The sequence below is a fragment of the Gopherus evgoodei genome, chromosome 2, assembly GCF_007399415.2.
Source record: "Gopherus evgoodei ecotype Sinaloan lineage chromosome 2, rGopEvg1_v1.p, whole genome shotgun sequence".
Lineage (NCBI taxonomy): Eukaryota > Metazoa > Chordata > Testudines > Testudinidae > Gopherus > Gopherus evgoodei.
Window position 1 is genome coordinate 2,104,576 of NC_044323.1, and position 25,936 is coordinate 2,130,511.

A 25,936-nucleotide genomic window follows, 5' to 3' on the forward strand; every position below is an offset into this window, starting at 1 on the left:
CCCGCGCAGGGACGGGAGCGGCTCCTCGCGCCAGGAGGGGCGTGGCTATGGCATGGGGGGGCGTGGCCGTGGCAGGAGGCGGGCCTCAGCCGCCATCCCTGCGCGCGTGGGCGCGGCTCGGCGTAAGGGTGAGAGGGGAAAGGTCAGAGGTGAGGCGTTGGCTCGGGCTGGAGCCGAGCGGCGCGAGACCCGCCCCCTCAGCTCCCCGTAAGGTGAGAGACGCGCGCGCGCGCTTCACCCCCCTCCCCCAGTTTTTCAGGTCGCGGCGCGAGGCCAGAGCACTGCGGGGTCGGCGACCGCCCAGGCCGGGGCTCTGACACGTGGGGCCGGCGGAGCGGGGGGAGCCCCCGCCCCGCCCCGCCCCCTCGCCGTAGGGGGCCGTTAAAAGGGGGGCACCGCGAGCGGGGGAGGGGCAGTCCCCCGTTCCCGGGCAGGGTGCGTGGCGCTACCGCCCGTCTCCCCGCGTGGGTTCCCGCCTCCCGCGGGCGGGACGCACCGGCCTGGGAGGTGCGCCGGGTAAAGCCCACGGGGGCTGTGGGGAGACTCCCGGTGCCCGGGGCTGTCTGCTTCCCACAGGGCCGGGCCAGCCATGCCCACCCCCGGGGAGGCTGCTTGTTCGGGATGCCCTGCAACCAGTGGGAGGAGACAGACCTCACCCCCTCCCTCTGGCCCTGCGCCCAGCAGCCTTCGGCTCAGATGCAGGAGGCTGGTGCCGGAGAATTTTTTTTGTGAGTCGGACTCTTGCTTCAGGTTGCCTCTGTTTCTGGTCCTGGGGCCTCAGTCTCCCGCTACAGGAGAGGAGAAACTGCCTGGAGAGTTGTACAGACCGTAGCTAAAAGGCCCGTCCCGTGAAGGAGTTAAATAATAAGCAAAGAGGGGAGGGGGCATGAAGCAGCACAGAGAAGCATCCTGCTAACTTGCCCTGTGCTGGAGAGAGATCGGGCGGCTTCTCTGGACCTTAAGAATGGCTGAGGAAAAGGCTCACTTGCCCCAGTAGCCGGATTCTGAAGGGATAAGAGGCAAGTACTAGGTATGGGGTGAGTGAAGAGGTTCAGTCACCTGGATTAGTTCATAGCAGTTTCTAAAAAGTAAGACGGGGGGGGGGCTCCCTCACTGGAGTCAAATGGAAGTTAGGTGTATGCTGAGGAGCCACTGCTCTGTCTGCCTGCAGGAAGAGGGAATGGGAAGGGAGCATGGGGAACAGAGCAGCCCCCTGTTCGTTCCGCTAGAGGTGATCAGGGAGTGGTGACCCTGAGCCATTCCTCCTTTTGTGGGAGGGAAGGCATGGGGGATAAATAGACTCTAAGCGAGGACATGCGTGTGAGAGAGAAAACACAGAAAAGGTAGGAAGAGACCACATGGTGGTCTGGGAATGGAAATAGGAGGATGGAGGGTGGGAGAGAAGAAGTTAATCACAGACACTGAAATAGATGCAATCTGATCAATGAAAGGAAGGAAAAGAGAGAAAGTAACATGCAGTTAGGGAGGGAAAGAAGGTCTAATAAAGTCAGACATTAAGTAAGTTACTCAGTTATTAAGTAGACTGAATTGACAAGTGAGAAATATTTGATTATCACATTAAGAGACCAACATTTGTACTTTAGGGTGAGGTGGTGTGGTGACACAGGGCTATTTCACTCTGGCTAGTAGCTCTAGCCTTTTAGCTTGTAAGTGCTAGATTAGTGATTTTTCAACAAGTGGTCTGTGGGCCATTGGGGTTCCACAAACTATGATTTCCAAAAGGGTCTGCACCTCCATTTGAAATAGTTTAGGGGTCTCCAAATGGAAAAAAGGTTGAAAACCACTGGATTAGAGAAACTGTTTCAAGCTCTGCAAAAGAGGAGGAGAGTGGCTTCTGGAAGGAATGGGGAGGCAGAGAAGCTGTTTGAAGACTGTGGCCAGGTCTGCACTACGGACCTATCGCAGTATAACTACATCACCAGGGGTGTGAAAAATCCATACCCTCTGACCGATGTAGTTATACAGACCTAAGCCCCTGTGTGGACAGTGCTGTGTCAACAGGAGAGCTTCTCCTGTTGATGTACCCACAGCCTCTTGGGGATGTGGATTAACTATGCCAATGGGAAGAGCTCTCCTATCGTAGTAGTGTCTTCACTGGAGTGCTACAGCGACATAGCTGCAGCACTGTATGTGGGGAAAAAAAGCCCTGAAGTGATGTGGTTGTGTGTCTCTGTGTGTGGTGAGGAAAAAACAGTTGGGCCTTTGCTGAGAGTTGAACTTTGGAAGGAGAAGCTACACCACTTGATACCTTTTCCCAAAATCTCTGGATGCAACTTCCATTTATTTTTAGAGGGTTTTAAAATACAAAGGAACATCCCCTTTGCACTTATCCTGCCTCTTTATTATAAATCCTTTGAGAAACCAATGACTTCCCTAGCAACACATGAATACAATTAGATTAGAGTTACAGGAACTATTGTGTGATGCAGCAGGTGAGTCAGTTGGTATATTCTTTTAAAAAAGGAATACTGCCAGGGTTTATTTGTCCTGTTAGATATAAACCATGCTGACAGTCCCGTGCTGTTAGTCTCTGACTCCCTTCACAAGAATACTTAGCTTTCAGTGGTTAAGTTGAATGGCTGAGATTAACTCTGCTCCGTATAGACGTGTCAGTCTAGCAGGATGCTTACTATTTACCTTTCCAAATATGTCGCTTTAGTAATCTGATTCACTAAAATTATAGAAGGGCAAAATACAATCAGTTTAACTTTAGAAAACTGAAAGTATGTCCTGATATTCATAGTCAATGCATCTGATTAACTTAAATCTTTACTGTAGACAATTATCGGAAGAATTTTTAAATGCTCCTTTTGTTGAGCTAAAGGGGTGACTAGACATGCCCAGTATCAAACTTTTCATGAAATTGCAGAGAAAAATAAAGGACTTGATCAAAAGGCTAGAGAAGAGTGACAGTCTTCGTTTGAGCTAAAGATGTGTAGCTTTTCTAAGGAGTGGAGTACACTGAAACTATAGGCATAGTTATGTCTCAGGGTATGGCTACATTTGGAATTTCAAAGCGCTGCCGCGGCAGCGCTTTGAAGTGTGAGTGTAGTCAGAGCGGCAGCGCTGGGAGAGAGCTCTCCCAGCGCTGCATGTAAACCACATCCCTTACGGATGTAGTGTGCAGCGCTGGGAGCCGCGCTCCCAGCGCTGCTGTCCTGATTACACTGACGCTTTACAGCGCTGTATCTTGCAGCGCTCAGGGGGGTGTTTTTTCACACCCCAGTTGCAGCGCTGTAAAGTGTGAGTGTAGCCAAGCCCTTAGACTGTGAAAAATCCACACCCTCGAGAGAGATGGGTATGCCAACCTGATGCTCAGTGTTCACAGTGCTAGGTCAGCGGAAGAATTCTGTCGAGCCAGCTACTGCCTTTCAGGGAGATGGATTGGCTACAGTGACAAGAGAACCCCTCTTGAATTGTGGACACCAGAACTGGACTCAGTATTCCTGCAGCGGTGGCACCAGCACCAAATACAGAGGTAAAATAAGCTCTCTGTTCCTACGCTGCTCCCTGTTTAAGCATCCGAGAATTGCATGAACTCTTTTGGCAACAGCGTCATGTTGGGAGCTCATGTTCAGCTGATTATCCACCATGACTCCCAAATCTTTTTCCAGAGTCACTGCTTTGCAGGATAGTGTCCCCCATCCTGTAAGGATGGCTGACGTTCTTTGTTTGTAGATATAGACCAGGGGTAAGCAATCTATGGCACGCGTGTCTTTCAGTGGCACTCACACTGCCCAGGTCCTGACCACCGGTCTAGGGGGGCTCTGTATTTTAATTTAATTTTAAAGGAAGCTGCTTAAACATTTTAAAAACCTTATTTACTTTACATACAACAATAGTTTAGTTATATATTATAGACTTATAGAAAGAGACCTTCTGAAAACAGTAAAATATATTACTGGCATGCGAAACCTTACATTAAAGTGATTCAATGAAGACTCGGCACAGCACTTCTGAAAGGTTGCCAACCCTTGATATACACATTTACATTTAGCCATATTAAAAACATGTATTGGTTGATTACACCCAGTTTACCAAGTGATCGAGATCACTCTGAACCAGTGACCTGTCCTCTTCATTATGTACCACTCCCCCAATTTTTATGTTATCTGCAAATGTTATTAGTGATGACTTTTTTGTCTTCAGGTCATTGATAAAATAGTAAATAGCACAACGCCAAGAGCTGATCCTTGTGGGACCTAACTGGAAAACACATCTGCTCAGTGATGATTCCTCATTTACAATTACATGTTGAGACCTATCAGTTAGCCAGTTTTTAATCCGTTTAGTGTGTTGCATTAAATGTCTGCATATTATAGACATTATTTGGGGTCGGGAAGGAATTTTCCTCCAGGGTAGATTGGCAGAGCCCCTGGAGGTTTTTCACCTTCCTCTGCAGCATGGGGCATGGGTCACTTGCTGGAGGATTCTCTGCAGCTTGAGGTCTTCAAACCACAATTTGAAGACTTCAGTAACTCAGGCATAGGTTAGGGGTTTGTTATAGAAGTGGATGAGTGAGATTCTGTGGCCTGCTTTGTGCAGGAGGTCAGACTAGATGATCGTAATGGTACCTTCTGACCTTAAAGTCTATGAGATTAATTACAGCATAAGGGGATGCAGCTCAAAGAAACTGTGAAAACTTAGGTTGAATATTCAGACTTCCTGCCTTTTCACTCTTCTATCCTGACCATCACATGGCTGTGAAAATCCTATTCCTTGCCTGCTGCTTTCACTGTGTCCAGCCCCTTTCCAAATCCCATCACTGTCTTCTTCCCACCTGTCTCACATTCAAGCTCCTTCTTTGTCGTTAAGCCACTACCTACCCAACTTGTCTTCCATCTGCCACCTTGCTCTCTTCTTATTCTACCCAATCCATGCAAGTAACTACCCTTTCATCTCCTCATTGACAGCAAAGAAAATAAGTTGTTAGATCTGGTGCAGGGTCTCTGAGGGGGCGTGTCATAAACAGATAGTTAAGGGTTAATGTCTCTTTTACCTTTAAAGGGTTACAAGCAGTGAACCTGGACCACCTGACCAGAGGACCAATCAGAAAACAAGATACTTTAAAATCTCGGTGGAGGGAAGTCTTTGTTTTGTGTTTGTTTGTTTGTCTGTCTGTCTGTTGTTCTCTCTGGGTTCTGAGAGTGACCAGACATACCTACAGGCTCTCTAATTTTCTATTCAAATAGTAAGTACCAGTAGAAGGTGATTTAGTCTTTTTGATTGTTTTCTTTATTTGCAAATGTGTATTTTGCTGGAAGGATTTTAATCTGTATTTGTGCTGGGGGGAAGGCTTCTCTCTAGTGTCTATAGCTGAAAGACCCTGTAACATTTACCATCTAAATTATAGAGACAACTTTTACTTTTTTCTTTCTTTTATTAAAAGCTTTTCTTTTTTAAGACCTAATGGATTTTTTTTCCCCTTGTTGGGGCTGAAGGGAATTGAGTCTGTACTCACCAGGGAATTGGTGGGAGACAGGGAGAGAGAAGGGAAGGGGAAAGGTGGAATTTCCTCTGTTTTAGATTCACGGAGCTTGAATCTGTATTACCTCTTGGGGAGGGGAAAAGAGGAGGGGGGAAGGTGTATTTCCCTTTTCTTTAAGATTCAAGGAGTTGAATCACAGTGATCTTCCAGGGTAATCCAGGGAGGGAAAGCCTGGGAGAGGCAATGGTTGGGGAACGGGTTTACTTTCCTTGTGTTAAGATCCAGGGGGTCTGGGTCTTAGGGTCCCCAGGGAAGGTTTTGGGGGAACCAGAGTGTACCAGGCGCTGCAAATCCTGGTTGGTGGCAGCACTACAAGATCTAAGCTGGTAATTGAGCTTAGAGGAATTCATGCTGGTACCCCATCTTTTGGACGCTAAGGTTCAGAGTGGGGAATTATACCATGACAGCAGCTGTGGGGGGTTCTTCAGTAATGCAGCTCTGTGACTTATGATCTGTAGAAGCCCCTCAAGCTCAGAATCTGCAATGATTCCTGCTTATCTGAAGAGTCCAAACCAAAGAAGAAAAAGCAACAGAATGGGACTGTGTTGAGTATTCAGTGATTCTTTGATGCCAGCCCTGACGTTGGGGCAACTGCTTCATTTACATAACTCTTGCCTGTAGTGGTCTTGCATAATCAGAGTCTCTTGACAAGGATCAACAAGAGTCCTGCTTCTGGGACTGTGCTCTTCATCGTGAGGGAGTGGGCAGCCTCTGAGTGTGGGAAGGGGAGAGGAGTTGCATTTCTTCTTTGGCAGTGGTTAAATTAATCTTGCATGGACCATTGTGACAGAGATGCCTGGGGAATAATAGGTGTCTTATTCTCAATAGCAACAGTCTCAAAGTCAGACTAGTTTTGTAACAAAGTTGCTTTAGGAGGTATTTCACCAGTGGATGGAGAGGCTTGAGTAGTGGCTTGCTGCTCTCAAAAATCAAATGTCTAATCTGTAATTTTTTATATGATTACCGTATTGTTCAGAATTAAAATAGAGGATCATCTGCTCCTGAAAGGTGCTGGCTTCAGCAGGAGTTCTGAGCTTCTAGCGCCTTGTGTAGTCAGGCCTGTGAAAAGATATTTTTGTATTTTTGTATCTAGTCTGTTTGAAAGTAATCCATTGCTATTGAGTGTCACCTCACAGTACCTGCATTTCAGTGGAGTGTGAAATAACTCAGTATGTCTGTACAATTGCTTAGTAAGTTTGTAGCGTGCATTGAAATTCCCTTTTGTTGAAAAGTGCTGTTTAAAAGAAAGTTCATTTTTATAATATGTTTTTAAAAAAGTTTTAGTGTATAAATATCAGGTGGCTTGAGGTAATATTATAGGGAAATCAATGCTGAAGGCTAACGTTTTACTTAGTGGTCTAAGAGGTCAGAAGTATGCTCAGCTTCTCTTTTTCTTCTAACACAGCACATTGCTCTTTCTTTGAGGAGAGCACCTGTTAGTTGTATGTCAGAGCTGAAAATTAGTGAAGAGATGTATGTGACTGAAATAAATGTGCAAATCTAATGCCTTGCCCACGCTTAAAAGGATTTGTGAGTAGAGCTCCGTAGCGAGGCTCCCTGCTGCACCTGAGAGGGCTGAGCTGCTGCCGCTGCCAATGTGGGCGGAGCCACCACAGCCAGTCCCGCCCCCTGGAAGTCAAGAGGCGGGACAGAAAGTATAAAAGCCCAGCCCTGGCGCACACTCGGAGGCCGGTCGCCGAAGAGAACAGATGCGGGTGGCTGAGCTCCCGCCCGGCCTGAGCTTCCCCGTGCCCGGTATCCTGAGGAGCCCATGGTCTGGGACCCACTGGAAGACGCCGACTAGACACAGGTACCCAGAGAGGGGGAGATCGGAAGTGGCCCAGGGATAGCCGACCCTGGTTTGGCTCCCGGAGAGCCTGAACCCATGTCATGTGTTGTGGCCAGAATCCCCACTGACAGCAGTGAGGCTTGGCCGCTGCTAGGGCCCCGGGCTGGAATGCAGTGGAGTGGGAGGGCCTGCGTTCCCCCTGCCACCCTTCCAAGGGTGGCAGACTCCCCCTCTCCCTGGCCTGAGGAGGCCTTTCACCTGAACTGCTTATTGCCCCGCCCTGACCCAGGGTCTGGGCTTATAGACTCTTTGTTTGCTCAACCCCTGCTGAAGGGCCTGAACCTTGACCTATTTGCTGTGGGTAGTGAGGCGCCCTTGCTCCCCACTGCACCTGAGAGGGCCACACCCCAACGCCAGACGTCTACAAGCTCTTATCAGTAAACTCCCCTAGTGGAGATGCAACTTATACTGAGAAATGAGTTCTTTTTGCTCACAGAGCTTATTACGTGCCAGTTCTCTGGAGAGAGTAAGTTATACTAGCAAAAGGACTTTCTTATTGATATACTGCATCTGTACACTGGGGCTTTTGCTGGTATGGCTCTGTCATGGGGGTGACTTTATTTTTCCACACTTCTAACCAAAATAACTATGCTAACAAAACTTTTAAGTGTACCTCAGGCTGAAGTACATGAGTTGTACTGGGTCCAGCTAATGGAAATATGCAAAGACAGCAAAAGGTGCTTTTTTACCTGCATTGCATGGTACAGGGATTTTAGAAACCCTAGGTGCTTTTCCTAGAAACTTGAGAAGACTCTTCAGATTCAAAACCATGATGTTGCACAGCTCTGAAAAACATAAGGCAAAATATATAGAACAGTTGGTTGAAGGGGTCGTATACTCTAATAGCTAGAGCCAGAGGACTGGCTCTAGGTTTTAATTCTGATGGGCTTGAGCAAATCACAATCTCTTTCCAGGTTCCCATCTATGAAGTTGAGGCTTGGTTAGTGTTGGGAAAGCGTTCACTTCTACAGCACCTTTCATCTGAGGAACGGGAAGTGGGATTATTAGTAACACCTGGTGTCTGAGTGTGTGCATGTTCTTCTTCTAACAACCAACAACTTGGGCTGGCTTTCTCACAAAGAAATTTGAATCATTTTAAGTTTCCTGCATATTCTTCAAGGCAAACCACACAGCTAAAAGGCTAAGGTATGAATAAGCTCATAGGATATCCACTCAGTACCAGCTCGGATCATCACTGAGATGGCTAGTGAAATGGTTTGCTTAGACAGAAAACAAATGTTGGTGGCACAAAACCTGATCCAGCACACATAGACTTCCTGTAGGGCTCTGCTGCTGCAGGTACAGAACTTGAAGAGAGTCTGTCCCTCCTCTAGCAGGACCATAAAATAGTGGCCAGCAGTTGTTGTGCATAGTGAACCAATTAATTAATTAATCAGTCATTGGGTCCAAGCACTGGCTGCTGTGACTAGCTTTCATCCTACTCTGAAAAAAAGCCCTTCTGAATACAAGAGGAATTGGTCAAGGCATAAAATTCAGAAATGGACCAGCTCAAATTAATTGCTTGATCACCCCTGAAAGGGTTAGATCCTGTCTCACTGTAATAACCGCTGTAAATATTTGAGCTGGTACCTGTAAAATAGGTGGCACTCCTGGCTGGTAAAAACCCATGGAGAATTGTGCTTGCTACTAACAGAAATTACTGTTTCCTTCAGGAAAATTAACATGCCAACTTCCTTTAAAAATGTAATAGTCCACCTAATCCTCAGAAAGCCACCAATGGATGCAGAAAACCTCTCCAACCCACCACTTCTAAGCAAAATCAAGAGGAGCCTCCTATTATGATGGGAGGGAGAAAACTGAGAAATGTGGTACAGACTTTGCTGTGCAGATCTAGTTTATCTAGTTTACCTGAGAAGTGCTTTGAAAATTCACTGCAGTAGCCCCAAGATTGAGCTGCTGATCTAGAGATGAGAAGTGCGATAGCAATTTCCTGCATCATCATTTCCCCCTTCAGTAGAACACATATGAGTGTTGCATAAACCCTCTTTCCCTTTCTCCACCAAAAAAAAATTGCCCTTGGAAAATGGAAAAAAACAAATGAAATATGGCTGTTCTCTTCTGTCATGGTGAAATCCCCCTTAGCAAGACTGCAGCCATAGAAAATATTGTGTTCAAAAGTGTACCCAAGGCCACTTCTAGGAAGGAGCATGCCATGCAGAAATGATTCTTGGCCCACAGAGTCTCCCCTCTGTGTTTTGTTTGGTTTGTGTGTGTGGTTTTTTTTATTTTTTTTTTAAACTAGAGGGCAATAAAGACCACAGTTTGTTCAGTGTTATCTTGCTTCCTCCTCCATGAGGGATTCATCCTTCCTAATGAAAGGAGCCATGTGCTCAGGATAAATATGCAGAGGCAGTGCCAAACTTTTACCCGAAACTGGATGTAAAAGTAAACAGATGACAGTGCTGTTGGGGAATTGCTTATTTCAGAGCCAAGTGAATCTCTTCTGGGTACACTGTGCATATAATACATAACTGATGGTTTTTATTGGAACTAATATAAATACACGCCTTTATGGTGACAATGTTATCAAAAAATTTCAGAAAGGAGTGGGGAGGTAAATATTATCCCTGTGCATGCAGGTTGGGAAATGTCTTTCTGAAGGTCCGAGTGAGGCAGTGTCAGAGCAGGAAACAAAAGCTCAGGTCTTGTGCTTTAACCACTAGATTGCAATGCTGCTCTGGCTAGTGGGACAATACACAGGTCCTTCAAGAACAGAGATGTCTCATTGTTTCCTTATGCTCCCTTGTGTCTCTATCCACCTGTTGTCTCTTGTCTTGTACTTGGGTTGTAAGCACTTTAGGACAAAGACTGTCTTTTTTGTGTGTGTTTGCATAACACCTAACATGGTGGGGCCCTGGTCCATGTTTGGGATCCCTGGGCACTAGTGCAATACATACAATAAATTATATAGATGCCTCAGCTCTATTACAGCCAATCATTTCTCCTGTTTGTTGAAGACAGTGTGGGGAAAGTACATAAGACACTTTTTAAAACTAGAAGGAGAAGATGTTGTGTGCTGTTTCAGCATGATAATTGGTGTGCAAAAGTGTGTGCACTGGTTTTGGGTGGGTTTGTAATTCTTTCACATCCGTTGTGGTGGATGTGCTAAATTGTTTCTTGCCTTCTGTGTGTGTGTGTGTGTGTGTGTGTGTGTGAGAGAGAGAGAGAGAGAGAGAGAAAAAACACAAACAGGATGTGGGGTAGAGGTGTCGGTGGAAGTGTTATCTGACCTATCCATCCCCGCCTAAAAGTACTTCTCAGTCAGAAATACGGTCTTCCTTCATTGGTCTCATTTATCAAATGTCTTGGCAAACTAAAGAGAGTTACTGTCTTATTAAATAATGCTCAAAAGTATGTTAGGTGCTTCACAATACAAATAGAAAGATATGCTCAGAAGCTTACAACTGAAGTGTTAAACTTGGAGTCATGGGGTGAGAGGGAACATGAGCAGGAAGATGAAACTTAGCTTCGATAAGTGTACGTTATTTGTAGATTATAAATAGCTGAGAAGAGCAACCTATGATCCAGGAACTGGAGGGATTGATTGACTGTGGAAAGAGCTAACATGGTATAACTTGGTCAAACTATATCCAAGAGAGGGCTGGAAAGCTACAAAGTGGTGGTGGATATTGAGGGGATGGAGTTTAGTTAAGGCCTACAACAGGATAAATGGCAATAATAATACTTGGCACTTCTAATCCCTACAGATTATTTTTCATGGAGATATATTTTAAACTTTTTAAACTGGAAAAGAGTACATTTGCAAGACAGTATGTATTGCTCTGGCATTTTGGGGTGTAATTAGAGCTGTGTGCTTAAATTATGGTGGTGTTTTCTTGCATCCAGGAGACAGTTTTTGCTCGACTTGACTTCCATAGCTGGAATTTGGAAAGAACTTTCCCTCCCTGCCCACAGGGGCATGTTAATGAGATTCTTGGTGTTTTTTATGCTTTCCTCTGTAGCACCGAGCAGGTATCTGCTGAGTATCGAGTGGGCCTGTTCCCCTCCATGATCAGTTGCAGAGGACAGTGGTAGACCTTGCTCCTTTGGTTCTCAGTATGCTGCGTTCCAATGTAGAGTGCAGAGGATGTAATTGCATGTGATTGTTGCATCATCCTTTTGAGTCTTATAGGGCGGGTGCATTCCCTAGCCATTTGTTGTGAAGCAGCCAAATTGATAAACAAGGCTGATTATTCCATGAGTGGTGACATGATCAAACATTATATGGCTTCCGTTAGGTGGCTGGTGAAGTGCTCCCCATAACTTCATAACCGCAGAATCCTTGAACAAAACCACTTCCCCATATTTTAAGTACAGACTCCCTTCAACTAATGTTCAGGTTTGCCCATGCAAATGGTGCCCCCTAATGAAGGAAACGAGACCCAGTGTTATGTGGTAACGGTGATAGGCCAGTCGGGATCTAGTAATAGAGCTGATATTTGTGTCAATCAGCCTTAAATTTCTGAGTAAGGCTATTGGCTGTGGCAGTCCCAGGCAAGTTCTGCTTCTGCGGTGGTGGTAGTGGAGAGAAATGGACTCGGCTAAAACTGCCTCTTACTAACCTATCCTACCAAGCATGGCTAGCTTCAGGCCATGAATGGTGGAGGAGGCTGTCAACCTGATGTGGACTGATAGAATGAATGTTGGCAAACTACTGCAGAATGGCTCAGTGGAAATCATGTTTGATTGAAAAAAAGCTCTTGGCAATCAGAGCAATGGGACTGTTTTCTGAAGGGCTTGAAGACATTGAGAACCACTTACACTTATTGAAGAGGCATGTCCTTGTGGTACTATGCAGAGGGCAGGTTCTACATTAAACTGATACGTAGCTCTTTCTGTTGAGTCCTTCAGTAAAATGTGGTGATCTACATCTCTTCTCTATACCAAGCCATTCTCTCCATGTTCACTTTGCTTTCTGGGCAGCTGTTGTTGTCTGAAGTGTGATGCTTTGGTTCTCCCCATTTCTTTTCTTAATGTGATTTCAACACCTGGCTTAATCCTGCTTAAAAGTCAAGATTTCTCTAAGTCAGACTGGGTTTTGCTTTACATACTAAGATTTTGCAGTTAGAATTTAGCTGATAATTTGATGTATGAGGCAGGATAAATTCCAGCTTGCACTCCCATGTCTGTACTTACTGTATGCCCTATACAGCAATTAAAATTTGGCAATGTTGTAAATGGCTATGATTCCAGTAAGATGTGCTGGAAGAAAATATCTTGAGAGAGAAAGGTACCATTCTACATAGTCATTTTTTCTTCCTGTAAATATGGTTGTGGGAAGAACAGGGGGCTGCTAACTAGACCACTTCTGAGAGAACTCTTGTCCAAAGTTGTAGCTTTGTAGAAAAGGGGTCTATGTTGGGAAAAGTAAGTCTTCTATTTCATATGATGTGGATAGAAATTCTATTAACCTCCCCTTGGCTAAGTCCAAAATGGGGAGTAAATTTCTGAGCAATGTAGAAGTCTTTCAGCTGATCCTTCCATTTCTTTACTGTCTTTCATCCAGAATATCTGGATTTTCAGGGCATGCGTGAATGTGTGTTCATGTCATCCATACCAGTCAGAGTAGCGTTATATGCCATTTTATGACAAGAAGCAAAGAACGTCTAGTCCAACTGAAAGTACAGAGGGACATTCTGGCAAATAAATATAGTAATTACATTGGTTCTCAACTCATTTGTCCTGGACAAATTTCAACTTAATTCCCTTCTCTTGTGGAGTAGAGGACCACTGGATGTCCTCAAAATGAGGGCTGGTGCTTGTCTTGTGCTACCATAAAGGAATCAGCACTTTAGATTGTTACTGAGATAATTAAGCCTGTTTGTAAGATGGAGGGTTGCTTGTTTCAGCAGCTCCATTCTCTTCTTTTAAAGCCTTTGTGAAGCCAGCTTACTTTTCTTGTTTGTGTTCTCAAATCCTGGCTATTTTGATACTGATCATTATTTCTCAGCACCCAAAGATGTGGTAGGTGCCTTGCAAAACAGGCAAAGCGATGGTCCATACTTCAAACAGCTTACAGTCCAATACATCCCAAGACTCGACTGAGTGTTATAGGCGAGGGGAGAGGATAGAAAAGGGTGGCATCAAGAGTGACTGCCCACTGAGACATGCATCTTAATGGTATGCTCCCTTAATTTTTTGTTTGTTATTTACACCTTCATGGCAGAAGTGAGTTTATTTTTAGAGGGATTTGAATGAGCTGAGGGAAATGGCTTGGGGAGCAATTTGAAGCCCAAGAGGCATGGTGGGAAAAGCTGTGGAGACACACTGGGAAAAGGATAAGCAAGAAGTAGCTGATGTTTGTTGGAAGTGGTTGCTGTTTATTGGTGAACCACATGAAAGAAGATCAGATCCGATATATAGGTAGGGGCAAGCTTGCCGTTCTTATCTTCAAGACTGTAACAGTTAAAGCCTTAATTTGATGTGCAGTGGAATAGGGGGCCAGGGAGCTGGCTTGGTTGATGATGTGTTCAGAGTTAGTGATACGTTTTGCATTGGAAAGGCGTGGTCCGGTTCTGGCAGTTGTGATGTGTATCTCGTGTGATGAGAACATGGGAAGGGACCTAGGTACTGAGTTGATCACATGGCTGATGTTGTTTTCCGTGGGTAGATGGGAATGGAACCTGAAATGAATTTGTTAGACATGAACCTCTGTGGCAGGGGATGTTAAAGGGAACACTCTACTACACAGAATACTCTGCACAGGACAGATTCAGAAGCAAGACTTCAAAATGTCCAAAGAGTGGAGTCAGTATTCACCCACACAGGACACCAGCCCCCACAGGGTCAGTGCTTGGGTTGTGATTTTCCCACAGGAAATGTTCTGTTTCACTTGGCCTTTGTGTATCTGCGCCGCACAAAGCGCAGTGTTCTCTCCATGGGAATAGAAGCAGAGAACAGCAGCATGGTGTTATGGAGCTGACTGTCTAGCAGGCTCATGAAGGGAGATTAATGTCCTCAGCACATACTTGATTTTTCATCTCTGAACCTCTCTGTAGAGAAATGGCTCCACTTCCCACCCACCAGCCCTCGTTGAAGCAGATGTCAAAATGTCAGTTCAGTCAGGAGACTTTTTTTATTGGATGATTGGAAGGTTGGGTCCCATGTGTTCCTCTTTCATTTCCCCTTTCTTATTGTCACTGCTGTTGGAACATCTTTCAGGCTGGGAGAGGAGAGGTCCTACTGCAACTGCTGTCTGTGCTCCTCCATGGATCTGCTTTGGTAAGTGGGGAAGAGAGGCTATAATGTCTAGCAGTTTCAGGTTACGGATCAGCTGAGCAATTTGTGTAGTGGCCTCTTGTGTAGACCCAAGGCCAGCATTCTGAGACACCTGCTCCCAGGTGTGTATAAGATCTAGGGTCCAGAGACCTCCTGTGTGTCTCTTGTAGTTGGTAGCAGAATGTGGTGGAATTCATTTTCATCATTATCTTCATTGTGAACTCTTGCATGTTCGGAGTTTCAGGTAACTTGTACAGCGCTCACCTCTGCAGAGAGCCTTTGCTGCTCAGTGAAGGCTAGGGTTCAGATGATAGACCTTGGTGCTAGCTGTGCCACTTGCAAATGCTGTCTCTCTCCTGGGGTACAGTGGAGGATTGTGGTGTCCTCCTATGCAGTGACAGCAAGTTTGTGTCTGTACAGTATGTAGAGATGCATGTTAAATTCTGTAAGGAATGCCCTCTGTCCTGTAATGGCTGGCTGTTTACCTAGCCTTCTTTGCCTGGAGACTGAGCTTTTGGCACCTGTGATTCCCATGTAACAGCAGAGTTTTGAAATAGGATGTTTCATCCAGCCCCAAACAGGATCAGTCCTGTTATTGCCTCTTGTTTTGAAATGACTTTGAAAGTAGAAGTTATTCTTTAGTCTGTCCCCAGTTGATCTCTCAGGATGGATGCTGCTGGGAGATTATCGATCTGGTAAATACACTGCAAGTGAATGTAGCATTAGGAAGGTGAATTCCCTCAGATAGTCCATGTGCCCTGTTTAACCTACAGAGCTGCATTGTAAGGGAATGCTAGCCAGCTTTTTCTGCTTCATATTGGGCAAAGGGGGAGAGAAGTGGAAGAACCTGTACAGATCTGCATTTTTTTGGTGAGTCCCTCCTTTTTCTGACATAGTATGGAGCCAGAGCATACCGGTACATACAGAACTACGCCAGCGGAGGTCCCAGCATATTCTGCTTCTAAACTGAGGGCTGGTCCTAATGGAAGCATGTGTTTCTATCATGCAAAGTAGAAGGGGGATGTCAGGGCTCTGTCTATCTGCTCTACAGTACATGCAGACACTGAATATATTTAGGATATATTTTACACTCCAGTGGGGATTCTAATAGTCAGCAATGTAGCATGATGTGTCTATTCATCACTGTCGGATGCACTCAACCCCAATCTTGTATCCCCCATACTTGGTGCTTTAAATAGATGTTGGCAAGTTAAAAATCATATTTAAAGCAGAATCCCTTAGCTATGTTTCTAAAAACAATAAGATTAAATGAAATTACTTCTTTTAAAAAAATCAGTGCTGGTTATTAACTGCTTTTCTCTAAGCTTGAACAATGAGTATCGAGTACTTATTTTCACTGTCTTACTAGCCCAGTACTCTGGTATGTGTTGCTAAGACTGCAGAGGAATACTTAAATTATTTTTCATTTTTTTGTGACATTATGGAAAAGGTAGCTACAATGAAGTTTTTTGAAAACTGAATTTAGGTTCAACTTTTTTTTTACATCTGCCAGTGTCCGACTAAGCTGGCTCAACCTTGTGTTCACAAGAAATTGTCCAGAGGGAAAGGTTTAATGACCAAAGCATCAGGTTTGAAATGCTGTCTGGAATCCTTGGGATCAAATCCCAGCAGGGTTGATTCAATTTGTCTTCCTTTAGACATAGATAAGCAGAATTCTATGACGTTTGCTGCATGGGGCTCTTTCATGTGGGACCTTAAGCTGCGTTGGTTTAAAAAAAAATCAGAGGTTTTTTTTTTTCCCCCTCATGTCTTTAGTAAAATGTACCCTCTGCCTCTGCTACTGAGCTTGTGGTGCACCAGTATACCTAACTGCACCCATCCACGCCCAGGGCGGCTGCATTTCAGTGGTGAGGGGATGCTTTTTATATATGGAGTCCATAAAGTGATTTTCAGGGTGAAAGGAGGAAGTGTAGAATATACAATATTGCTGCTCAGTGAGGAGTGGTGGTATGTCTTGAGAACATGACCTATGAAGGAAGGCTGAAAGAATTGAGTTTGTTTAGTTTGGAAGAGAGAAGACCGAGAGGGGACATGATAGCAGTTTTCAGGTATCTAAAAGGGTGTCATCAGGAGGAGCGAGAAAACTTGTTCACCTTAGCTTCAAAGGATAGAACAAGAAGCAATGGGCTTAAACTGCAGCAAGGGAGGTTTAGGTTGGACATTAGGAAAAAGTTCCTAACTGTCAGGGTGGTTAAACACTGGAATAAATTGCCTAGGGAGGTTGTGGAATCTTCATCTCTGGAGATATTTAAGAGTAGGTTAGATAAATGTCTATTGGGGATGGTCTAGACAGTATTTGGTCCTGCCATGAGGGCGGGGATTGGACTCCATGACCTTTCGAGGTCCCTTCCAGTCCTGCACACATAGATTCATAGATTCTAGAAGAGTCATCAAGCCACTGTTACCTCCCTCAAGGAGAAATTCTTTGATTAAATATGGAATCTCTTGCTTCCCTACCTGGTCAATCTGACATTGCAAGAACCTGGAAACTGTTAGCCACGGTCTTGATAATCCCAAGAGTAAAGATAGCCAAACTAGAGTGTACTAGTCACATCAGGCATCTGAAATGCTGCAGAGTAACAGGGTGTACTTCCTTGCCTGCTGAGCCACACTTTGGTGTTAGTCTGTATAGTCATGGCTTTTCTCAGTCGGGTGGGTTTATGGCCAAAAGAAATAACCTGTTCCTCTTCTGTGCTTGGGAAGTGTTGCAAGCCTGATGGTTTACTTAAAATATGTGGAAATGGGAGAATGGTATTTTACAGTGCAAGACTTAGGCCAGGTTAACACTAAAAAGTTAGGTTGACCCAGTTACGTCGTTCAGTGACATAGTTAAGCTGAATGACATAGTTAAGCTGACCAAACCTCCAGTGTGGACAATACTAGATTGACTGAAGAATTCCTCCATTAGCTTTGCTACTGCCTCTCGGGGAGTTGGATTAATTGCAGTGACGGGAGTGTAGCAAGTGTTCACACTGAAGCACTGCAGCGGCGCCGCTAAGCAGTCTAAGTATAGATATAGCCTTATTCAGTATGAAGGGTCTGTCACTATTACATACTCTTCATTAAACTTTGTACACACAAGACAAACTATCCAGTAGCTCTCATCCTATTGGCTGTGTTCATATTTCACTTCCTGCATATGGAAGGAAGGGATGAAAAGTCCTGGGATAGGGACCATCGCCTTCTATGTCAAACCTTTGTGGTAAAGTAAATCTTACATTAGTGAACTGTGCTCCCTTGACAGCCCAGGAGACTTCAGTAACCATACTAGATGGCAGAGCTGACTGAAAGATGCTCTCCCTAGAGCAGGGGGCCCCAACGTGGTGCCCGCGTCCTGGCCCCCGGGAGAGCATTTCTACGGGGACGCCTCTCGATGACGATGCTTGTCGCCGACAAGTGACGTCGTCGAGAGACATCGCCCCCGAATTTTGGCGGGGACGCCTCTCGCTGATGCCGCTTGCTGTCGACAAGTGATGTCATTGAGAGGTGTCGCTCCCGAATTTCGGCAGCAATTCGGCGGGTGCTCCACCGCCGCAGCGGTCCTTCGGCTGGTGCCCACCAGCCAAAATGGTTGGGGACCACTGCCCTAGAGAAACCAATAGCGGAATGTCCCACAGAGATTCAGCCCTCTTCCCTAGGGAAGGTCCATCCTTATGAGTGATGAGTGAGGCACGCTAGTGGGGAAGTTAGCTTCTATTCACCAACAAGCAGCAGTGAAGAATATCTCCCCGGCTGTCCACAAAGAGCGCAGTTCACCAGTGTAAAACTTGCTTACGTTTTTGCAGTCAAGCTTTGCTTCCCTTCAGGTGATGTGGCTTGCTGTGCTGTATTGCTCTGCAGTGGTTCAGAAGTGCTATTGCCTTCTCTTACTGTATGTAGGAGAGGGGAGACCAGGCTGAGGTGACAATGTAGTTTCTGGCTCCAGCTTGTTCGAAACTTCTTCCATCCTATTTGTAGCATGAACTGGTTATAACCTGAATTCTCCTTTTTCTGTGAAGCTGTTACAGCATTGGATTGGCACTTTGTGGTGAGGCCACAGACGCAGCACAACGTCTTTGGTAGACTGTGTAGCAAGACTGCTATGAGAAATGTTTCTCAAGCAATAGTGGAGTAATGTTGTGTTGTGCCATCATTTCTTAATAGCTGGGTGGGAACATATAATGTGGGGCTGTCTTTAGGCAGTTTACAGGTACTGCTAATCTTAGTCCCACCCTCAGGGCTCTTACATTGTTACATTAACTATTGTTTGCTGGGTATAAAGGTTGGTAGTTAATAAAGCGTTGAAATTGCAGTGAGAGAAAAGGATCTTAATTTAAATCACACCTGAGGCACGTATTGGAATTTTTGTAATCTTCTATCGTAATAATGCTCTGTGCTTAAGAAAGGAGTGGATAAAAGATGTACAGAATTATTGTTTAAGCACCTTTTTTATCTGACTATCTTGAGGTGCTTAAAAAGCCCAAACCTGGCTTCTGTTCCTGGCTGTATTATGTGCTTTGTGTGTGCTAGGGCTGTGGGTCCCAATCGTCATTGATTAAAAAAAACCACAAAACACACAACAAAACTGCTGTGAAGTAAATGGATGGAGCATGAAGCTTATGTATGATGGTTCACATACCACAGTTCAGGATCCCCCATTCTAGGGCACGTTGTCTAACTTCAGCGTACCACCATTTTTACCATTAGTAAAATGGAAGGAGTACCTCACATGGGTAAGGTGGTAGTTTCATTACATGTCTGGAAAGTGCCGTGAGATCCTTGGATGCAAGGTGCCAGAAATGCAAAATACTGTTTTATGAGCTTATGATAGAATGCTTTAGTGTCATTTCTATTTGCATGTAATCTTTTGTTTTTGTTGGGTTGGTTATGCAAGACTTCACAAATCCTTTTGTTAGTGGAGAGTAGGCAACATTCTCTGAATAAAAAGAACAGGAGTACTTGTGGCACCTTAGAGGCTAACAAATTTATTTCAGCATAAGCTTTTGTGGGCCACAGCTCATCTTCGGATGCATAGAATGGAACACTGTAGCCCACGAAAGCTGATGCTAAAATAAATTTGTTAGTCTCTAAGGTGCCACAAGTACTCCTGTTCTTTTTGTGGATGCAAACTAACGCGGCTGCTACTCTGAAACCTGGATTCTCTGAATAAGTGGGTTCTGAGTCCAGAATAATTTTAGATTCAAAGCTTGAGGTCTTTTAAAGAAGTCTAGCCGTTATAGTTGTGAAGACAACTTTGTGAATGTGAACTGATGCAGCAGTATCTTGAGTCTGCACACGGACGGTTCTAATGCATCTGCTTCTAACACGTTCAAGAATTGGAGCAGAGTGAAACTGACAAATCTCTCTTCCTTCCACTCCCCCCTGATCTTTTATAATTTATCTAGTGTCCTGTAAATGTTTTAAGCCAGACTACTGGTTGGTGGGCTGGCGTTTACTGTAAAGTACTTCTCTAGCTCCTTCTGTCTGAAGACTTCAGATTTTCAAGAATTAATAAATATAAGTTTGTCTGTCTGTGAGGATAGTATTACCTGAATTTAACAAGCAGAGAAAGCAGAGGCACAGAGAAATGACCTGACTTACTCAAGGTCACGAAGTGAATCTGGTGGAGGTGAAAGTAAAGCCCAGATCTTCTGACCCCCAGCCAGTGTTCTATTGTTTAGAAAATGCTCCCTCCCAACAAAATACTAGTAATGTTAGTAACAAAAGTTACTGATAGAAGTTAATTTTAGTCAAAAAAATAACGTATGTGAGCAAGATGTTCTATGCATTAAGTAGGATATACTCAGTACTCCTAAACTGCTCCTTTCTTGGCTGAAAAACAGCCTTGTTTATTCTAAGCCATGTGGGATTCAACAGGTCAGTGATACAGTGAGCAAGTGTTGCCTTAGATATCCAGTGCCCATCAGATACAATGACTGACTCTACATCTCTGGCTTAATAGAATGTAAGGCAAGCAGCAGATGCTTGAGCTTTGGGAAATAAACTATTTCTTTTCGTGCATCAAGTACGAGGAGACTAATTCTAGATGTCTGATTAAAATGCCCAAAATGCCAGCTGTCCCCAGAAAGCAGCAGGCTGAGAAGCCAAAGTGGCCGTAGCTCTTCTCAAAGGGTGAGATTGCAACTGTTCTTCAGTAAACTTGGCTTCTGTTTTCACTGATTTGCCAAACCAAACAGGCAGTAGTGGGTAAACGATCTAGTGAACTCCCTGTTTGGGACAATGACGTTTGGTCTCTTTTGTAGAAAGGTTGGTATTGGGAGTTCAGTTTTAAACTCAGAACAGTAACTTAAACAGGCTTGCAAATTGCTATGCTTGGTTTCTCAGGGTCAGTACTGTAATGACAGTGGATTCTCAGTTGTCACCTTGTCTGAAAAAAGAAGCTTCCAAAATCAGGCTGTTCTAGTGCTGAGTAAGTTAAGTGTTTGCTGTATTACGTGCTCGGCTCACATCGCACAGCTGTGGTGGTGTACTGTGTTGGATTCTCAAAGCAGTTAAAACTACGCATATTCCTGTCACAAACGGCAGGGTTATCCAGTGTGCGTCTAAGAGCGGAAAAGCCGAGGTAGCCTTAGGTCTTGCTGTCAGGAAACTCGTCCCTCCTATTCAGACTATACTGTCCTGTGCTGGATTTTATCCCATTTCTCCTAGTTAGACCTCTTTGAAAGAGCCTAAACAACTACTTTCCCTCGTTGCTGTTTGCCTTCCAAAAACTTGCAGGCAGTTATCACCTGAGTGGCCTTTTAGCCAATTTATTTATGGTGGTTAAACATCCATGTTCCCTGTCTCTTGTTAGGAATTTGACATTTATATCTGATTAAGGCAATCACTGACATGGGCATATTCCTCTTCCTCATCACGCTGTATCTGCTTAAGTGGCCTATCAGAATGACTTGTACCTTGCCGTAATGGATCTGAGTCTACAATTGGGTATGCATATCCCATACTGGCCAGGAAAGGGTTAATAGCCTATGGTGGGCTCAGTCAGCTGCACCCCTCCCCCCCCAATACACCTGCAGTAGGTGTCAGGTTTGGAGGGAGGGGCTGAAAGGAAAGAGCACAGCTCATTTGGTCAAGGGAAGGAGACCAGACTTCCAGCTCTCACCCTGAGACCTAGCTTGGTGCAGGAATAGCTGCGTGTTAGCAGCCTGTCAGAGCCTCCCTGAGGGAAGGAAGGCGGGACTGTTGTTCTCTTGATTTGCTGCGGATGACTTTGGTTGGGAACAAATGCCTGTGAGCCAAATAAAATCACCTTTGTTTCTGTACACCAGCCAAGGATTCGGGTAGTGGTTTGTCCTGAACCCAGGAGAGGACAGGGTCACGCAGTCAATTTTTAAAAAAAATGAATCATTTTGTGGAATCACTGTTGACACCAGGTAAATGTTTGCTGCAGGAAGTTCATTGGCAGCCTCAATCATATAGATTTAACTTTTCTGCACCTTTGCCTTTACCTTTTCAATTTTGTCATCCATAAGTTTTAGGTCAGGGATATCTTTCATTCTTGTGAATTCCAGCACAGTGCTTTCTAGTTCTTGCAGATCCTCAACCATCAAGAGAACCTCTTCTTGAAAAGTGAGTGTCTCAGCTGTGATTAAGTCCATTGTAGGATATAATGTGTTCACAAACTTGCCTGTCTTAGGCCTTGGCTACACTGGTGCTTTACAGCGCTGCAACTTTCTTGCTCAGGGGTGTGAAAAAACACCCCCCTGAGCACAGCAAGTTACAGCGCTGTAAAGTGCCAGTGTAAACAGTGCCCCAGCGCTGGGAACGCGGCTCCCAGCACTGTAAGCTAATCCCCACGGGGAGGTGGAGTACCTGCAGCGCTAGGAGAGCTCTCTTCCAGTGCTGGCGCCGCGACCACACTCGCACTTCAAAGCCCTGCCGCGGCGGCGCTCTACAGCTGCAAGTGTAGCCATACCCTTAATGTCCTAAACAATTTCCCTAACTCAGGCTGCATCAGTTTTGATTCAGTTTCTGGCCTATGTTCCAACTGATGGGTGTCTTTTTAATCATTGTTTTCAGTGATCTGGCCTGACTAAACACCCAGCATAGGCGGTAGCTATTTCTGAATAAGCTCACAGTCCACTCCACTGTATTAATGAGGGCTTGAAGTTCCTGTTGCCTTTTGGGACCTTGAAAGATTTCTTTTCAAATTCACTAGTCTCAGTTCAGACTTTTAGAGGTTTTATTGAGATCCCAAATAGCAAGCTGAAGGTTTTGCTGGGTTCAGTGCAGAGTATCATGAAGTTTACCTCATTTAAACTTGGTCTGCACAACATTTGAGCAACCTATATTTATTGCACTAAACTCAGGCAAATCGGTTGTGAAAAGTAGCTCTTCTGAGAGAATCCCCCACAACTGTTAACTCTTTCCATATTCCCAGTATAATACCATCCATATTCCAGCCTACTGTGTCAGCGAAGAGAATGAAAGGTTAACCCTCTTGCACAAACTTCACTCATCAAACCAAGATTTCATATGCATTTTTTTTGAGAAACTTTCCTGAATCTGCGATTATCTCTGTAAAGTTTCCCTCTGTGGGTGTTAAATAGAGCTTGATCTGAGATTAAGACCATATTTGCCCTGCAGATTGCAGTGTGTTTCAAAATCTCGAGCTGAAGTCCAGTTTAACAGCTTTGTAACTGGTTTAAAACAAGGTGGTCAACTTTGCATCACCTCCAGGTGGACTTTATGGAGCAGCCAGTAATGGGCACTTCTTGTGGACAAAGTGATACACTTTCTGCTTCCTTGAATTTGACATAAGCAGCGGTAAGGTCCTGAATAAAGGATTTTGCGCCCATTTACAAGAACGTTGTCCTTATCAAGCAAACATCTCATGCTTTTTGCAAATTACACATTTCATCTTTCCAACACACAACTTGTGGATAACCTTTGCTTTCTGTGAATTTTGGAAAGTGTTTACATCTAAGTATCTGATTTTTGTATCTAATTATTCTATACCAGAGGTGAGCAATTTTTTTGGCCAGAGAGCCACATCTGGATATAGAAATTGTATGTCAGGCCATAAATGCTCATGAAATTGGGGTTGGGGTGCGGGAGGGGGTGAGGGCTCTGGCTGGGGATGCGGGCTCCAGTGTGGGGCCAGAAATGAGTTCAGGGTGCAGGAGGGGGCTCCAGGCGGGGCAGAGGGGTTGGTGCATGGGGGAAGAGGGTGAGGGCTCTGGCTGGGGATGTAAGCTCTGGGGTGGGGCTGGGCTTGAGGGGTTAGGGGCATAGAAGGGTGCTCCAGGCTGGAACTGAGGGATTCGGAGGGTGGAGGAGGATCAGGGCTGGGGCAGGGGTTTTGTTCATGTGGGGCGAGGAGTGCAGGCTCGGGAGGGGGGGCACTTACCTCAAGTGGCTCCCAGAAGCAGTGACATGTACCCCATCCACCTCCTATGCGGAGGCGCAGCCAGGTGGTTCTGCTGTGCGCTGCTCTGTCTGCGGGCACTGCCCCTGCAGTTCCCATTGGCCACAGTTCCTGGCCAATGGAAGCTGCAGGTCGGTGCTTGGGGTGGGGGCAGTGTGTGGAGAGGAGCACCCTGGCTGCCCCTATGCTTAGGAGCTGGAGGAGGGACATGCCGCTGCTTCTGGGAGCCTGCTCCCTGGCTGAAGCGCTGGAGTTGGGCAAGCCGCAGACTTTGCTCCCCAGCAGAAGCTCGAGGGCCGGATTAAAATGGCTGGTGGGCAGGATGCAACCCGTGGGCTGTAGTTTGCCCACCCCCTGATCTATATGATATGCTTTAGACTGGTTTCGCGCAGGGTCTTAGAACATAAGAATGGCCATACTCGGTCAGACCAATGGTCCATCTAGCACAGTGGTGCCACATGCTCATTCAGAGGGAATGAACAGAACAGGGTAACACTGAGTGATCCATCTCCTGTCATCCAGTCTCAGCTTCTGTTAGTCAGTGTTTTAGGCACACCTGGAGCATGGGCTAGCATCCCTGACAGTCTTGGCTAATAGCCATTGATCCTCCACGCATTTCTCTTAATGTTTGTTTTTTAATCCAGTTGTACTTCTGGCCTTCACAACATCCCATTTCCAAAGTTTGAATTTGCGTTGTATGAAGAAATACTTCTTTTTGTTTGTTTTAAACCTGCTGCCTATTCATTTCTTTGGTTCTTTGTTATGCAAAGGGGTAAATAACACTTCCTTCTTCATTTTCTCTGTACCATTCATGATCTTGTATATCTCTATCATATCCACCCTTAATCATCTCTTTTACAAGCTGAAGAGTACAATCTTTTTAATCTCTCCTTATGGCATCTGTTCCATACTCCTAATTTTTGTTGGCTTTCTCTACCCCCCCTTTCTATTCTAATGTATCTTCTTTGAGATTAATTGATCAGAGCTGTATGCAGTGTTCAAGATGTGGGTGTGCCATGGATTTATATAGTGACATTATGATATTTTCTGTTTTATCTATCCCTTTGCTAGTGGTTCCTAATGTTCTGGTGGTAGCTTTGACTGCTGCTGCACATTGGGCAGATGTTTTCAGGGAACTATCTACTCCAAGATCTTTCTTGAACGGTAACAACTAATTTAGGTCCCATCATTTGGTAAATGTAGTTGAGATTATTTTTCCAATGTGCATTACTTTGAACTAATCAACACTGAATATCTATTTGGTTCTGGGTAATTTGTCAGTTTGTTCTGAAACCTCCAATACTGACACCTCAATCTGGGACAGGCCCTCAGATTTGTCACCTAAAAAGAATAGTTTAGATGTGGGGAATCTCCCTTAGATCTTCTGCAATGAAGGCAGGTTCAAAGAATTAAGGCTGTTGCAGATAGGTTAGCTTATCTTCCTTGAGTGCTACTTTAGCACCTCAATTATCCAGGGGCCCCATTGGTTGTTCGGCAGGCTTCCTGCTTCTGAAGTACTACATTGTTTTGCTGTTAGATTTTGTGTCTTCGACAAGCTGCTCTTCAAATACTTTCTTGCTCTGCCTTCTTATACTTGACTTGTCAGAATTTATGCTCCTTTCTATTTTCCTCAATGGGATTTGACTTCCAGTTTTTAAAGGATGCCCTTTTCCATCTAACTGCCTCTTTTACTCTGTTTTTAGCCATGCTGGTATTTTCTGGTCTTGTATATTCCAAATAGGGTTGTCAAGCGATTTAATCAAATGATTGATTGATTTTTTTTTTATCGCCTCTTAAACGATAATAGAATACCATTTATTTAAATACTTTGGATGTTTTCTACATTTTCAAATATATTTAAATTACAACACAGAATACAAAGTGTACAGTGCTCACTTTATATTTCTTATTACAAATATTTGCACAGTGTTAAAATAGTATTTTTCAGTTC

The 25,936-nt window shown here is 44.8% G+C and overlaps 1 protein-coding gene across 8 annotated transcripts in view; it reads left to right on the top strand.

Moving 5' to 3' along the window:
- The first annotated feature begins 120 nt into the window (after positions 1 to 120).
- The window catches only part of SCAP (SREBF chaperone), a 122,848-nt gene continuing 97,032 nt past the window's right edge, over positions 121 to 25,936 (top strand). The window contains exons 1-2 of one of the 8 annotated variants that reach the window (XM_030549769.1): positions 123 to 212; positions 3,397 to 3,499. The gene's annotated coding sequence lies outside the window, so the exon portion shown is untranslated. Of the gene's footprint in view, positions 213 to 3,349; positions 3,500 to 5,855; positions 7,320 to 8,255; positions 8,505 to 25,936 lie in introns of those variants that run through there. The other 7 variants (XM_030549770.1, XM_030549768.1, XM_030549775.1 and 4 more) reach the window with 7 other exon arrangements.